Source organism: Tachyglossus aculeatus, chromosome 3 (genome assembly GCF_015852505.1).
Source record: "Tachyglossus aculeatus isolate mTacAcu1 chromosome 3, mTacAcu1.pri, whole genome shotgun sequence".
Taxonomy (NCBI): domain Eukaryota; kingdom Metazoa; phylum Chordata; class Mammalia; order Monotremata; family Tachyglossidae; genus Tachyglossus; species Tachyglossus aculeatus.
The window spans coordinates 45,272,964-45,288,034 of NC_052068.1; the positions used below are offsets into that span (position 1 = coordinate 45,272,964).

Consider the following 15,071-nt stretch of genomic DNA (forward strand, 5'->3'; position numbering starts at 1 on the left):
TTACCAACTTGTACTTCCCAAGTGCTTAGAACAGTGCTCTGCACACAGTAAGCGCTCAATAAATACGATTGATTGATTGATTGACGCTCAATAAATACGATTGATTGATTGATTGATATGGTAAGGCAGTACATTTTCAAAGACCAGATCAAAAAAGGGTCAGATCAAACTGCCCAACGAAGTGTTTCCGGCACCTTTCGGTAGGATCACAGGCCCAGGCCTAGCTGGAAGCTCCGGACGAGCGGAAAGCTCGTGTGTACTTATTCCATTGTTCTTTTCCAAGAGCTGAGGACAGAGTTGTGCACAAAGCAGGTGCCCAGTAGATGCTAATGGGTTGATCGATTGTTGATCTGTACCATCTCATCACCAGTTTGGGTGCCTCTTCCAGTCTGGGGGCAGGGGGGAGCTTCTGGCTAATGTGGCAGAGTTGCGTTGCATGAATGCCGTTTGACGGAAACTGAGTGCCAACAAAAGAGTCATCTGCGAACTTCATAAAAACGATTCAAGGCTTCGTGATGGAAAGCAGTTTTCAACCAGACTGAATCCAGGGCAGATGAAACAGGGTCCTTTTGGAGTATTCTTTTCATTTATAGAGTCGAAGAAATGAAAGCGCTCTCATTCATTCATTCAATCGTATTTGAGTGCTTATTGTGTGCGGCGCACTGTACTAAACGCCTCTCGAAAGGGATCGCCAAACCAACTGACCTTCCCCCTTACAGTCTGGTAAGAAGAAGAATTGTGGTATTTGTTAAGCACTTACTATGTGCGCCTGGCACTATACTAAGCGCCGGGGTGGATACAGGCAAATCGGGTTGGACGCAGTCCCTGTCCAGCGTGGGGCTCACACTGTTAATCGTCATTTTGCGGATGAGGGAACTGAGGCACGGAGAAGTAAAATGACTTGCCCAAGGTCACACAGCAGACAAGTGGCGGGGACCGGCACTCAATAAATACGATTGAATGAATTTATCTATTTTGATGGTATCGACGCCTGTCTGCCCCTTTTTTTGTCTGTCTCCCTGCTTCTAGACTGTGAGCCCGTTGTTGGGTAGGGACCGTCTCTACCTGTTGCCGACTTATACTTCCCAAGCGCTTAGTACAGTGCTCTGCACGCAGTAAGCACTCAATAAATACGATTGAACGAATGAATAAATTTATCTATTTTGATGGTATTGACGCCCGTCTACTTGATTTGTTTTGTCGTCTGTCCCCCCCGCTTCTAGACTGTGAGCCTGTCGTTGGGTAGGGACCGTCTCTATCTGTTGCCAATTTGTACTTCCCAAGCGCTTAGTACAGTGCTCTGCACAGAGTAAGCGCTCAATAAATACGATTGAATGAATGAATAAATGGAAAAAAGCACCCGAGGGAGGAAGTCTTTGTTCTAGAAGTCCAGTGATGAAAGGAGAAATAATTCCTAATCGGAAGGCCGGTGGTCTCCACCACCGTCCCGGAGGCAAGGGGACTTTTGGGGAGTGGGAGTTAGCAACGGCGATGGTGGCCATTAGACTTTTTGGAGGGTGGGAGTGGAGTGGCCAATTTGTACTTCCCAAGCGCTTAGTACAGTGCTCTGCACACAGTAAGCGCTCAATAAATACGATTGAATGAATGAATGAATGAATGAATGGAAAAAAGCACCCAAGGGAGGAAGTCTTTGTTCCAGAAGTCTAGTGATGAAAGGAGAAATAATTTCTAATCGGAAGGCCGGTGGTCTCCACCACCGTCCCGGAGGCAAGGGGACTTTTGGGGAGTGGGAGTTAGCAACGGCGATGGTGGCCATTAGACTTTTTGGGGGGTGGGAGTGGAGTGGCCCGCCAAGCACAGAAGGAGACATCGGGATTGTGGCTCATGATGACCAAGAGGATGGCAGGCCGCAGGGGATGGGGGCGGATCTGGGCCGCGTTCTCCCTCCTCAGCCTGGTCCTGCGGGATGCCACCCCGGAATATGTGCCAGGACTTTTTCCTGTCCCATATCTGAGTTGTGCTGGTTCCCGCTTACTCTCGGCACCATCCAAGTCCCAGCGTCCCACTAGTATCAACAGGACAAGCGTGCACGGCAGCCCATCCCCGCCACTGAAAAGAAACGTGGAAGCCCTTGCTATGGGTCTGTCGCCCTGAGGTTTTGGGCAGCATTAGATATACTGAGCACCCACTTGATCAGCGCACTTGAACTAGGGGCTTCAGAAGTACAAAACGAAGAAGTGGTGCATTGCCTGCCCGCAAAGAACATAGATCTTAATGGTTGAACTTGGTCTGGGCCCTGGAATTTCAGCATGTGCAGTACTCTCTCTTTGTATCCAACAAATATTAATATAATAAAATAATATTTTAACATTTATTTAATATTAAATATTATGTACTTATATCAATTAATTGATATATTATTATATATTTTAAATGTATTTTAAATATTAATTAAATATTTAAAATATTATAAAATAATCCAACATGTGATAGTGCAAGTGACAGCAGCGGCACCGGACTCTTAAACTCATGTCAGTCGAAGAGAAGATCGTTAACAAAAATGGGAACTAAATTTTCGAATGCCCAAGGCTTGACTTCTTTGGACTCATCCTAGTCTGATCCTAGAAATCCACAGAGACTTGACCTGATTGAAGCATGACCCCCAACCCTAGGATTTCAGCCCAGCCAGGAAGTGGACTTTAGCTAAGTTATAAATTGACCCATATTTATTTCCTTGGGGCAGGGGGAGAGAAAGACAGCAGAACTAGAGAAGAAGCAGTGTGGTCTAGTGGAAAGAGCATGGATCTGGGCTAAAATGACCTAGGTTCTAATCCTGGCTCCAACACTTGTCTGCTCTGTGAAGGGACTTGTTTAAGTCCCTTCACTTCTCTGTGCCTCAGTTACCTCATCTTTAAAATGGGGATTAAAACTGTGAGCCTCAAGTGGGACAGGGACGTATAACATTATTATTATTATGGTATTCGTTAAGCATTTACTATGTGCCAGGCACTGTTCTAAGCAGTGGGGTGGATACAAGCAAATCAGGTGGGACACAGTCCCTGTTTTACATGGGGTTCACAGTCTCAATCCCCGTTTTACAGATGAAGTAACTGAGGCCCAGAGAAGTTGAGTGAGTTGCCCAAGGTCACACAGTAGACAAGTGACAGAGCCGGGATTAGAACCCATGACCTTCTGACCCCCAGGCCTGTGCTGTATCCACTACGCCATGTTGCAGTATCCATCCTAATTATCTTGTATCTACCCCAGCACTTAGTAATAATAATAATTAATAATTGTGTTATTTGTTAAGCACTTACTATGTACCAAGCACCGTTCTAAGCTCTGGGATAGGTACAAGGTAATCAGGTTGTCCCACGGGGGGCTCACAGTCTTAATCGCCATTCTACAGATGAGGTAACTGAGGGAGAGAGAAGTGAAGTGAGCCCACTCTTCTAGACTGCGAGCCCACTGTTGGGTAGGGACCGTCTCTATATGTTGCCAACTTGTACTTCCCAAGCGCTTAGTACAGTGCTCTGCACTCAGTAAGCAATAAATACGATTGAATGAATGAATGAAGCGGCTTGCCCAAGGTCACACAGCAGACAAGTGGTGGAGCCGGGATTAGAACCCACATCCTCTGACTCCCAAGCCCGGGCTCTTTCTGCTAAGCCACGCTTCTTCTCTAGTACAGTGCCTGGCACATAGTAAGTGCTTAATCAATCAATCAATCAATCAATCAATCGTATTTATTGAGCGCTTACTGTGTGCAGAGCACTGTACTAAGCGCTTGGGAAGTACAAGCTGGCAACATAGAGAGACAGTCATCATTATCATCATCATCAATCGTATTTATTGAGCGCTTACTGTGTGCAGAGCACTGTACTAAGCGCTTGGGAAGTACAAACTGGCAACATATAGAGACAGTCCCTACCCAACAGTGGGCTCACAGTCTAGAAGGGGGAGACAGAGAACAAAACCACGTGGCTCAGTGGAAAGAGCCTGGGCTTTGGAGTCAGAGGTCATGAGTTCGAATCCCAGCTCTGCCAATTGTCAGCTGGGTGACTTTGGGCAAATCACTTCTCTGGGCCTCAGTTATCTCATCTGTAAAATGGGGATTAAGACTGTGAGCCCCTCGTGGGCCCACCTGATCACCTTGTAACCTCCCCAGCGCTTAGAACAGTGCTTTGCACAGAGTAAGAGCTTAATAAATGCCATTATTATTAAACATACTAAAAAAATAAAATAAATAGAATAGATAAGTACAAATAAAATAAATAAATAAATAAATAGAGTAATAAATATGTACAAACATATATACATATATACAGGTGCTGCGGGGAAGGGAAGGAGGTAAAAAATAATAATAATAAATTAAATAACCAGGTATTTGCAAAACCACACCGCATATACATGGCAATTCTCTAATCACCATGCTGCCCTCCTTCCTTCAGGCCCAAGCACTAAAATGGAGAGTTTTACTGAGAATTTCAAAATCCTATCAGTTTTTAGCTTTGTCTACAGATAGCCTCTTGGGTTTGGCATAAACACACTGAGTAAAGTTTTGCCGTGGCTTATTATCATGTGCATTGCTGTTATCTAAGGGTAATCTCATTACAAATTTTCAATACTAACAACTTAATTTTACGGAATATCTATCTTCGATGGTTCTTTTTATTTGGAGATGAGACTGTTCCTTGCATACGAATTGCAGAGGGCATCCAAATTATGAATTTCCATCCTGGAACTTGTGAATAATTTGAAAATCACAATAATGTTGCCATAATTGGATACGCAAAATTAACTTTAGAACCAAAAACAGAAAAATGAAACTCATTTCCTTTCCAAAACTTATTAAAAAAATCTATTTCTCTCTTACCTGGTTATGTGTATATCTATACGATCTCGAGGATTAATGTATTTGAACTATTTAATTAAATAAGTACTGTGGACTGTTCATGAAGAAGTGTATGGATAAGTGGAAAGAAAATCTGACTGAAAGATCCCACATGTGTTTCTAAATCACACTGACTAGCTTTGTCATTCCCATACAGTATGAATAAATTTGCAAGCACATAGAAGAATTTGTAGAAGGTCTACGGACTCTGGTTTGAAACCTCTTACCATCTGAATCGCGAATGTTCCTACAAATAAAGATGTCATCTTGTGATCATTTTGTCTCATCTTTTGGTAATCATCCTTTAGTTTTAAACCCATAGAGACTAAATTGGTAGATATTTACGGCCAAAGAAACCTAAGTTGATTGTCCTTATTGAAAATTATTGTGGAAACAATTGTGAATACAGTTCTTGACTTTTTACATTCCTTACCAAACTATTCCATTAAAGACCTACAAATTGTGATAAGTTTATTCTCTGTAATCAGGAAGGGCCTAGGTATTCATGAATATGGTTTTGTTGGATAAAGGTAATGTAAACTCAAACTGAGGATTTATATGGGTTTCTTTAGGATAGATTTACTCATGAAATCCAACAAAACAATCTTTGAAACCTTCCAAATATGGAAATCAAGCTCATAATATACGCTTGGTATGGTGCTCTGACACTCAAATATTGTTGATGATAGCAGTAAAAACATTTACCTTTTTCCTGCATTACAATAGATGGTTGTTGGGTAGGGACCGTCTCTATATGTTGCCAACATGTACTGTGTGCAGAGTGCTTAGTACAGTGCTCTGCACACAGTAAGCGCTCAATAAATACGATTGAATGAATGAATGAATGAATGAATGGTTCAGTGTTGTAGTTTTGCTTTTCATCTTACGAGTGTTTGCACATCTACCTTCTATTTTTTGGTTGGTTAGTACCAGGAAAAGTCAAAACCTGATTTATCACACCCCTTAAAAAAGAGTGCATTTTCTCAGCCTGGTAAGCTTTACAACGGCATCTAGCAATTGTATTGTTTATACTTCCAGCACTATACTTAACACTTGGTAACAAGATTTTAAACTAATGATTATCACACTTGCATGATGAAACTTGACAGGTCTGATGGCCTTTTTTGGTCTGTCTTTTGAAGAGTGAGGCAGAACTCTTATTGGAAAGTATGGTAACTGGTAATTATTCCCAAATGCTGAAGATTGTTTACATAAACAAGTTATGAGATTTATAATTCTGTGATACATTCATGTACTTCCCATATTTTACTTTAAAACACATGCACATACTTGGTGGTGTAAATAATTCATTTTAAATAATGGGTCCATTCTGGGCTAAGTGCTCATTTAACTTCTGCTTAGGAAGTTTCCCCCATGCCTGTAAATTAAAGGTTTATGCATCTTATGGTTTTAGACACTTTAACAAATAAACTCTCTAAAACAGTTTGATACTTAATTTAGAAAAAATCAGCATATTTAAGAATTCTCACCTAAGCTATATATGTCAATGTAAACCTTTGTTGTGGTCAGATGTTTAAAAATGGATGGCTAGATTTATTAAATTAATTTAACTGGTTCATTTGTTCTGTGCCATGTTTCTTTGCAGAAGAATTTTCTCTTCCTTAATAAAAGGAGACCAAAAGATCTATTTTCTCATAATGTCTCCATGAAATATCAGTTCATGATGAAGCACATATCACTTGGCTTTGAGGTAGTTCCTTTTCCTTAGTAGTTTCTAAATTCAGTTTGTACATCCTATAGAAATCACTGCAGATATTTGATTCTTTCAGTCTTTTGGAACAAGAAGAGTCCTGTGTTCAAATAGTACAGGTTCTTCAAGGAAATGGCTTGGACATAGAAGATTGGATATTGACTTAGCAACTTTACAAGTTGTAGATTTGGCAGGTGAATGAGTGTAACCAAGTATAGTACAGGGAAATGGCTGGCATAGAAACGGAAAGAATAAGTGTTTCAACTCCCTAAAAACCCACCCTACATGTTTCCCAGCTTTTTAACACGTTTGATCTCCCCCGTTGCCTTCACTACCATCAGGTTTTTTTGATATTTTCCTATGATGAAATAAATGGAATGTGGGAATTTTAACTAATTCTGACAGATTTTTGAAAGTCCTTATTCATTAGAATTACTACCAGCAAATACTTAAATATTATCCTTGTTTTGTTTGTTTGTTTTGGAACTACATAATAACAATCTTTCTAGGATTAGGATTGCCTTCATGAAGTCAGGAGTAATAAATAATAGTGGCATTTGTTAAGCACTTACTGTGTGCCAAGTACTATACTAAATGCTGGGATAAGATTATCAGGTCAGACACTGTCCCTGCCCCTTATGGAGCTTACATTCTAAGTAGGAGGGTTAACAGGTATTTAATATCTATTTTACAGGTGAAACTGAGGCACAGAGAGGCAAATTGACTTGCCCAGATCACACAGCAGAGAAATGGCAAAGCTGGTATTAGAACTCAGGTCTTCTGACCCGCAGGCCAAGGCACTTTCCACTAGGCCATGCTACTTCCCTAACTACTTTGTTCCATTGAAGTACCTGCTAAAAATAAGAAGAAAAATATTCTTCAATACTTTTGTAATTAAATACTAGCTAGTTATGCTACTCAGAAGTCTGTTAGTTGGCTTCAGACAATGTTAGTTTGCTCACTATGCGTTCTGCTGCCAAATAATTTGTATTTTGTATATATAAATGGGGGTGCCGCATTAGATTTTAACATCAGATCAGTGGCTTAACACTTCAAGAACGAAAAGTATGGAAGGCAGTTTAGCTATAGCTCAAATAAATGGAATGTCTTGTTTTTGTAAACCAGAAACCAAAGCAAGTGTCCTCCGTGAAAATCATGCAATAACAATCCTCAAACCTTTCTTTTGGATATTCAGTTGACTGCTTGGCATGTGAAGCTGTTAATCCAAATGTAACATTCACCTTTAGTAAAATTATCACTTATAAAATAATCTATCGTCTTTAAAAGGTCCACCCAATCAAGCCTGCAGGAAAATCAATCAATTTCACTTATTGAGTGCATTCTGTGTGCACTGCACTGTACTAAGTGCTTGGGAGAGGACAGCAGAACAATATAGAACAGATACGTTCCCTGCCCACAGTGAGGTTACAGTCTAGAGGGGGAGAAAACAAAGATAAAACCTTTGGATAATGGCGCTTGCTCTAACCCTCAAATACTGTTGATGATAACAGCAGGTAGAATATTTACTTTTATCCTACATTACACTAGATTGTTGAATCCTGTAGTTTTTAGCCAAAGGTTATTATTTTCCAAATAAGTCCTCTTTTACTATATGCTTCCCAGTTATTCACCCACTACCTTTTCTGCCTTCTTTGGTTGTTCGATTGTCCACAGCTAACCTACCTACTTTTGACACCGAAACAGCATGGTTTAATGAATAGAGCAAGGGCCGGGGAATCAGAAGGACCCGAGTTCTGATTCTGACTCCTCCACGTTTCTGTTGTTTGACCTTGGGCAAGTCACGTAACTTCTCTGGACCTCTGTTACCTCATCTGTAAAATGGAGATGAAGGGGGTGAGCCCCATGGGCGACAGGGACTGTATCCAACCTGATTTACTTGTATCTACCCTAGTGCTTAGAACAGTGCTTGCCACATAGTAAGTGCTTAACAAGTACCATAATTATCATTATTATTATTATTGACACAGAAATCCATGCCCTCAACACCACCTTCTCAACTGAGTAAATTTTCTCACTCCCCTGTCTCTCCACCAGTTTCATGCCACCAACCTTCAGCCTTGGATCATTTTTACAGTGTGCTTTCTCTGCCCTTGGATATGAGCTGTGGAGCGCTGCTAGTGGAAATCCAGACACCTGGCCAATCTTGTCCATCAATCAATCAATCAATCAATTGTATCTACTCGGCATTTACTATATATATCTATATCTATATATATAGATATAGATATATATAGTAAATGCCGAGTAGATACAAATGATGGCATTTGTTAAGCACTTACTATGTGCAAAGCACTGTTCTAAGTACCGGGGAGGATACAAGGTGATCAGGTTGTCCCACGTAGGGCTCACAGTCTTTATCCCCATTTTACAGATGAGGTAGCTGTGGCACAGAGAAGTTAAGTGACTTGCCCAAGGTCACACAGCTGACAATTGGTGGAGCCGGGATTTGAACCCATGACCTCTGACTCAAGCCCATGCTCTTTCCATTGAGCCATGCTGCTTCTCACCATGTACAGAGTACTGTACTAAGTGCTTGGGTGGGTACAATACAACAGAATTAGTAGACACATTCCCTGTCCATAATAAGCTCAAAGTCTACAGTCCATTTTAAATTCATCCTCATCTGCTTTTAATTCTGCCCTCCCCTGCACCTGGCAACAATATTTCTTCATCCTTACTGACTCCTATAGCCATTATAAATATTTATTTATTTATTTATTTATTTATTTATGTATTTATTTATTTTACTTGTACATATCTATTCTATTTATTTTATTTTGTTAGTATGTTTGGTTTTGTTCTCTGTCTCCCCCTTTTAGACTGTGAGCCCACTGTTGGGTAGGGACCATCTCTAGATGTTGCCAACTTGGACTTCCCAAGCGCTTAGTACAGTGCTTTGCACACAGTAAGCACTCAATAAATACGATTGATTGATTGATTGATTGATTGATTGCAGCACAGGTACATATCTGTAATTTATTAATTCATATTAATGTCTGCCTCTCCCTCTAGACTCCCTGCCCACAACCAGCTTATTGTTCTATTGTACTCTCCCAATCAATCAATCAATCGTATTTATTGAGTGCTTACTGTGTGCAGAACACTGTACTAAGCGCTTGGAAAGTACAAGCTCCCAAGTGCTTAGTAAGGTGCTCTGCATAAAAAGCACTCAATAAATGCAGCGTGGTTTAGTGGAAAGAGTCCGGGCTTCGGAGTCAGAGGTCGTGGGTTCTAATCCCGGCTCCGCCACTTGTCGGCTGTGTGACTTTGGGCAAGTCACTTCACTTCTCTGGGCCTCAGTTCCTTCCTTCATCTGTCAACTGGGGATTAAGACTGTGAGCCCCCCGTGGGACAACCTGATCACCTTGTAACCTCCCCAGCGATTAGAACAGTGCTTTGCACACAGTAAGCGCTTAATAAATGCCATTATTATTATTATTATTATTACCCATGACAACTGTTTCCAATTTCTTAATTCTCTCTTCAAACCCTCTCCCTCCCGGCCCCCGATCTCTTCCCCCCAGTGACCTTTTCATATAACTCATTGATAAAATTGAAACCATGAGGAGTGGCCTTCCTAAAATCTCCCCTGCTTCTCTCCGCTCCCTTCCTCCTGCTCACTTCGACTCTCCCATCCTTCCCTGCAGTATCTCAAGAATTCGCTCACCTCTTCTTAAAGTCTACCCTCTCCACCTGTGCTTCTGACTCCATCCCTTCTCACTTTCTCATCTTCCCCCTATGCACTCTGCTCCTATAATGCCAACCAGTGCTCTGTACCTCACTCTCATCTCTCCCACCACTGACCACTTGTCCACATCCTCCCTTGGGCCTGGAACTCCCTCCCTCTTCAAAGCCAACAGTCCGCCACTCTCCCCAACTTCAAAGCCCTCCTAAAATCACATAATAATAATAATAATAATGATGGCATTTGTTAAGCGCTTACTATGTGCAAAGCACTGTTCTAAGCGCTCCTAAAATCACATCTCCTAGAGGGCTTACTTGACTATGTCCCCATTTCCCCTTTCCTCCCTCCCCTCTGCATCAGCTATGCACTTTGCTGTCTACCCCTTAAACACTCTGATACTTAGCCCAGCCCCACAGCACTTACGTACAAAACCTTATACTTTATTTCCCTACTGTAATTTATTTTAATGTGTCTACCCCTGTAATATACTAATAATGATGAAGGCATTAGTTAAGCGCTTACTATGTGCGAAGCACTGTTTTAAGTGCTGGGGGGATACAAGGTGATCAGGTTGTCCCACATGGGGCTCACAGTCTTAATCCCTATTTTACAGATGACGGTACTGAGGCCCAGAGAAGTTAAGTGACTTGCCCAAAGTCACACAGCTGACAAGTGGCAGAGTCGGGATTGGAATCCATGACCTCTGGCTCCTAAGCCTCTTTCCCCTTTTAGACTGTGACCCCCTTTTAGACTGTGAGCCCATTGTTGGTAAGGACTGTCTCTATATGTTGCCAACTTGTACTTCCCAAGCGCTTAGTACAGTGCTCTGCACACAGTAAGTGCTCAATAAATATGATTGATTGATTGATTGATTGATTTCCACTGAGCCATGCTGCTTCTGTAACCTGTAAGCCTACCAACTCAGTTGTATGGTACTTTCCTTGAGGTTTAGTACAGTACTCTGCACATAGCAAGCACTCAATAAATATCATTGATTGATTGATTGATTGATTGTCATGGATAGAGCACGGGCCCGGGTGTCAGAGAGTCACAGGTTCTAATTCTGACTCTGTCACTTGTCTGCTGTGTAGCCATGGGCAAGGTACTTATCTGTGCCTGTTACCTCATCTGTAAAATGGGGATTCAGACGTGAGCCCTGGCGGGACAGGGACTGTGTCCAATCCAATTTGCTTGTATCCACCCCAGGGCTTAATACACTGCCTGGCACATAGTAAGAGCTTAACAAACACCATTATTATTATTATTTTTATTATTAATATTGTTATTATTATTATTATTATGTTTAAGGAGAATCTCTACCAAAATGCAGACAAATTAGGGCAGTGAGAAATGTCACCTTTTCTGGATTCTAGAATGTACCAACTCTTTGCTCTTCCCAAGCCCACCTCCTGGTACTAGTCTTGCCCAAAGCCGACCCTTTGCTCACCTTGTCTCCAAGTCCTGGCACTGTTTCCCCCCTCCACCCCAAGTCCACCAAACCTCAGCCCTCCTAAAATCCACTTCCTACAACAAGCCTTCCCTGATAATCAGTACCCTGATTCTTACCATTTCTTCAGTCTTCTCTTGCACTCCTATATGTATTCATTTATGGCCATAGTCAGGTCTTCTTTACATTTATATGCCTAGTTGATATTTTCCTGTTTCCCCTATTGGACTAAGCTCCTTGTGAGCAAAGAACATACTTCCCTCCTCTCTGCCTGTCCCCCTCTCCATCCCCCCCTTCTTACCTCCTTCCCTTCCCCATAGCACCTGTATATATGTATATATGTTTGTACATATTTATTACTCTATTTATTTATTTATTTATTTTACTTGTACGTATCTATTCTATTTATTTTATTTTGTTAGTATGTTTGGTTTTGTTCTCTGTCTTCCCCTTTTAGACTGTGAGCCCACTGTTGGGTAGGGACTGTCTCTATACGTTGCCAATTTGTACTTCCCAAGCGCTTAGTACAGTGCTCTGCACATAGTAAGCGCTCAATAAATACGATTGATGATGATGATGATGCCTGGAAACAAGATTTCTCCATCCTCATTGACTCTTATGCCCATTGCCCACGACAGCTGTTTCAGAATTTTAATTCCTTTCCTTCCTGTCCCCCATTTCTGCCCCCCTAATGACCTTACCACATACTTCAAAGATAAAATTGAAACCTTGTGCTTTTACTGGTACTACCCAAGAGCTTAGAGCAATGCACTGCTTGCATTAGGTCCTCAATAAATACCATTACTACTACTACCAATCAATCAATAGTATTTATTAAAGGCTCCCTCTGTGCCAAGAGCTGTACTATGCATTTGGGACAATGCAGTTGAGTTAATAGATGGGATCCTTGCCCTCAAGAGTCTACTACTACTACTATTACCACTAATACTACTACAGCTGCTGCGGTTGTTTAGGAAGCTCTGGGATTGGGTCAGTGATGGATCTGCTTATCTTGTATCCACCCCAGTGCTTAACACAGTGCTTGGCATGTAGTAAAGTTGTTGTTGTCTTATGCTGTCGAGTCGTGTCCGACCCATAGCGACGCCATAGACGCATCTCTCCCAGAACGCCCCATTTCCACCTGCAATCATTCTGATTGTGTATCCATAGAGTTTTCTTGGTAAAAATATGGCAGTGGTTTACCACTGCCTCCATCCACGCAGTAAATGAATCTCTGCCCTCGACTCTCTCCCATATGCCGCTGCTGCCCAGCACAGATGAGTTTTGACTTGTAGCAGATTGCCTTCCACTCACTAGCTACTGCCCAAGCTAGGAATGGAATGGATATGCCTCTGCTTGACTCTCCCTCCTGTAGTCGTGACTGGTCGAGTACTGGAAACTCTCCAGGTGTGACCCTGAGAGGGGATGTAGTAAAGCACTTAAATAAAATGATAATTATTTGGGCCTATATCCCTTCCTTATTCTCATTCATAACTCCTGGATAATCATCTGAGTTAATTTGGTTATAAAATATTCAGGATTTGGATAATCACTTGAAATGTTAAATTTCATCCCAGAAAAACGTGTGAGGTAGAGTCATAAAAATGTTGACTACTTTCGTGCGATACCATTGGAAAACTCCCATCTAATTACTGCCTGATTTTGTGATCAGGCTTTTGTTTTATTTTTATTCCTGGAAACATCACTTTGTTGAAAAGAAGCCATTTAAGGCATTTAAACCTGGTGCACAGCTGTTTCTTACTAATACTTGGAAGGGAATTTTGATTACTTTTCTCCCAAGTAATTAAAATAATACAAACCTCTGGTTATCCTTTCCCCTCTAATTTGTTTTATTTATTCCTCTGTATGTCATGGGTTCTATGGCTCACAAAATTTAGATTCTTGACTCATATGGTAAGCCAAAGCACTAATGTCATGAATAGAAGAGACACATTTACTAATTGCTGCATTCGAAGTCCACATTTAAAGTGATGTAATCCGTCAGAAGTATGTATGGAGCACCCACTGTGTGCAGAGCGTTGTTCTTAGTTCTTGGGAGAGTACAATAGAAATAATAGATAAGGTTTCTGCCCTCAAAAGGAGCTAACAATCTAGCAGGGGAGAAAGGCATTAAAAAAAATCAATCAATGGTATTTTACTGAGCACTTACTATGTGCAGAGTACTGTACTAACTGCTTGGGTGAGTACAATATAGCAGAATTAGCAGACATGCTTCCTGCCCATTACAAAAGGCATTAAATATCCAAAAATGTGTTTCTACACCAATGTCATAACTTGGATGTTGTTTGGTTCTTTGTGATAGACCTTTGTGAGCCAATCTAGGAGCTATATTTATGAGTAAAAGAAAAAACGGGTGCTTTAAAAAAAATCCACCCCAGTAAGAGCCTTTGACCAGAAAATGGCCTTATATAAATGCCAAAATTTGTCATCCATTGGTGGGTAAGAGAAGGAAGTGAAATGTTAGAAACATTACCCTTTTTCTTGATTCATGTCGCTTTAAAACTTAGCCTCGTATATAACATTTTATTTCAATTTTGCTCATTCTTTTTTTCAATTTAGGAACGTTTGCGCTTGCAGTATATTTTAAACTGGTTTATTGCTAGTTCATTTTTCTGTGCTTAGGCTGAATTTCTGTAAAATTAACTTCATGTCTCTCCAGAGTGACTGAGTTTTAATGAGCTTCTTTAAAAAAATGACCTTTAAGGAGCATAACTATTTTTCCCTAGCCGTGTCTTGAGGGTACAGGTACTGCAGCTATTTGCAAAGTCGCTAAAATCCTGAGTTTTGCCCCGCAGCTCCAAAGCAAGTTTGCATAGTTCACTAATATAAATAAGTTGTTTTAATAAAATGAAAAGCTTCCAATGGTAGTGAAAATTAGCAAACTCCCTTGCTGCAGTTTGTAACCGGTGACTGCCTGGAGAGATGAGGTATCTTACTAAATCAATCAATCAGTGGTATTTATTGAACAGAGCACTGTATTAAGCATTTGGGAGAGTACAATACAACAGAGTTGGTAGACTCTGTTTTTAAAAAATGGTAGTTGTTAAGTGCTTTCTGTGTACCAAGCACTTTTAGACTGTGAGCCCACTGTTGGGTAGGGACTGTCTCTATATGTTGCCAACTTGTACTTCCCAAGCACTTAGTACAGTGCTCTGCACACAGTAAACGCTCAATAAATACGATTGATTGATTGTATTAAGCACAGGGGTAGATACAAAATAATCAGGTTGACACAATCCCTATCCCACATGGGGCTCACAGTTTACTAAGAAGGAGGGAGTAGAATTTAATGCCCAGAGCATTTAATCCTTGCCCACAACAAGTTTAGAAT

General features: G+C 41.0%; 1 non-coding gene across 1 annotated transcript; it reads right to left on the minus strand.

Moving 5' to 3' along the window:
* Positions 1–13,006: 13,006 nt before the first annotated feature.
* LOC119925984 lies at positions 13,007–13,144 on the minus strand. The gene has a single exon (XR_005449904.1). It is a non-coding gene; the product is annotated as a small nucleolar RNA SNORA7 (small nucleolar RNA).
* Positions 13,145–15,071: the final 1,927 nt, after the last annotated feature.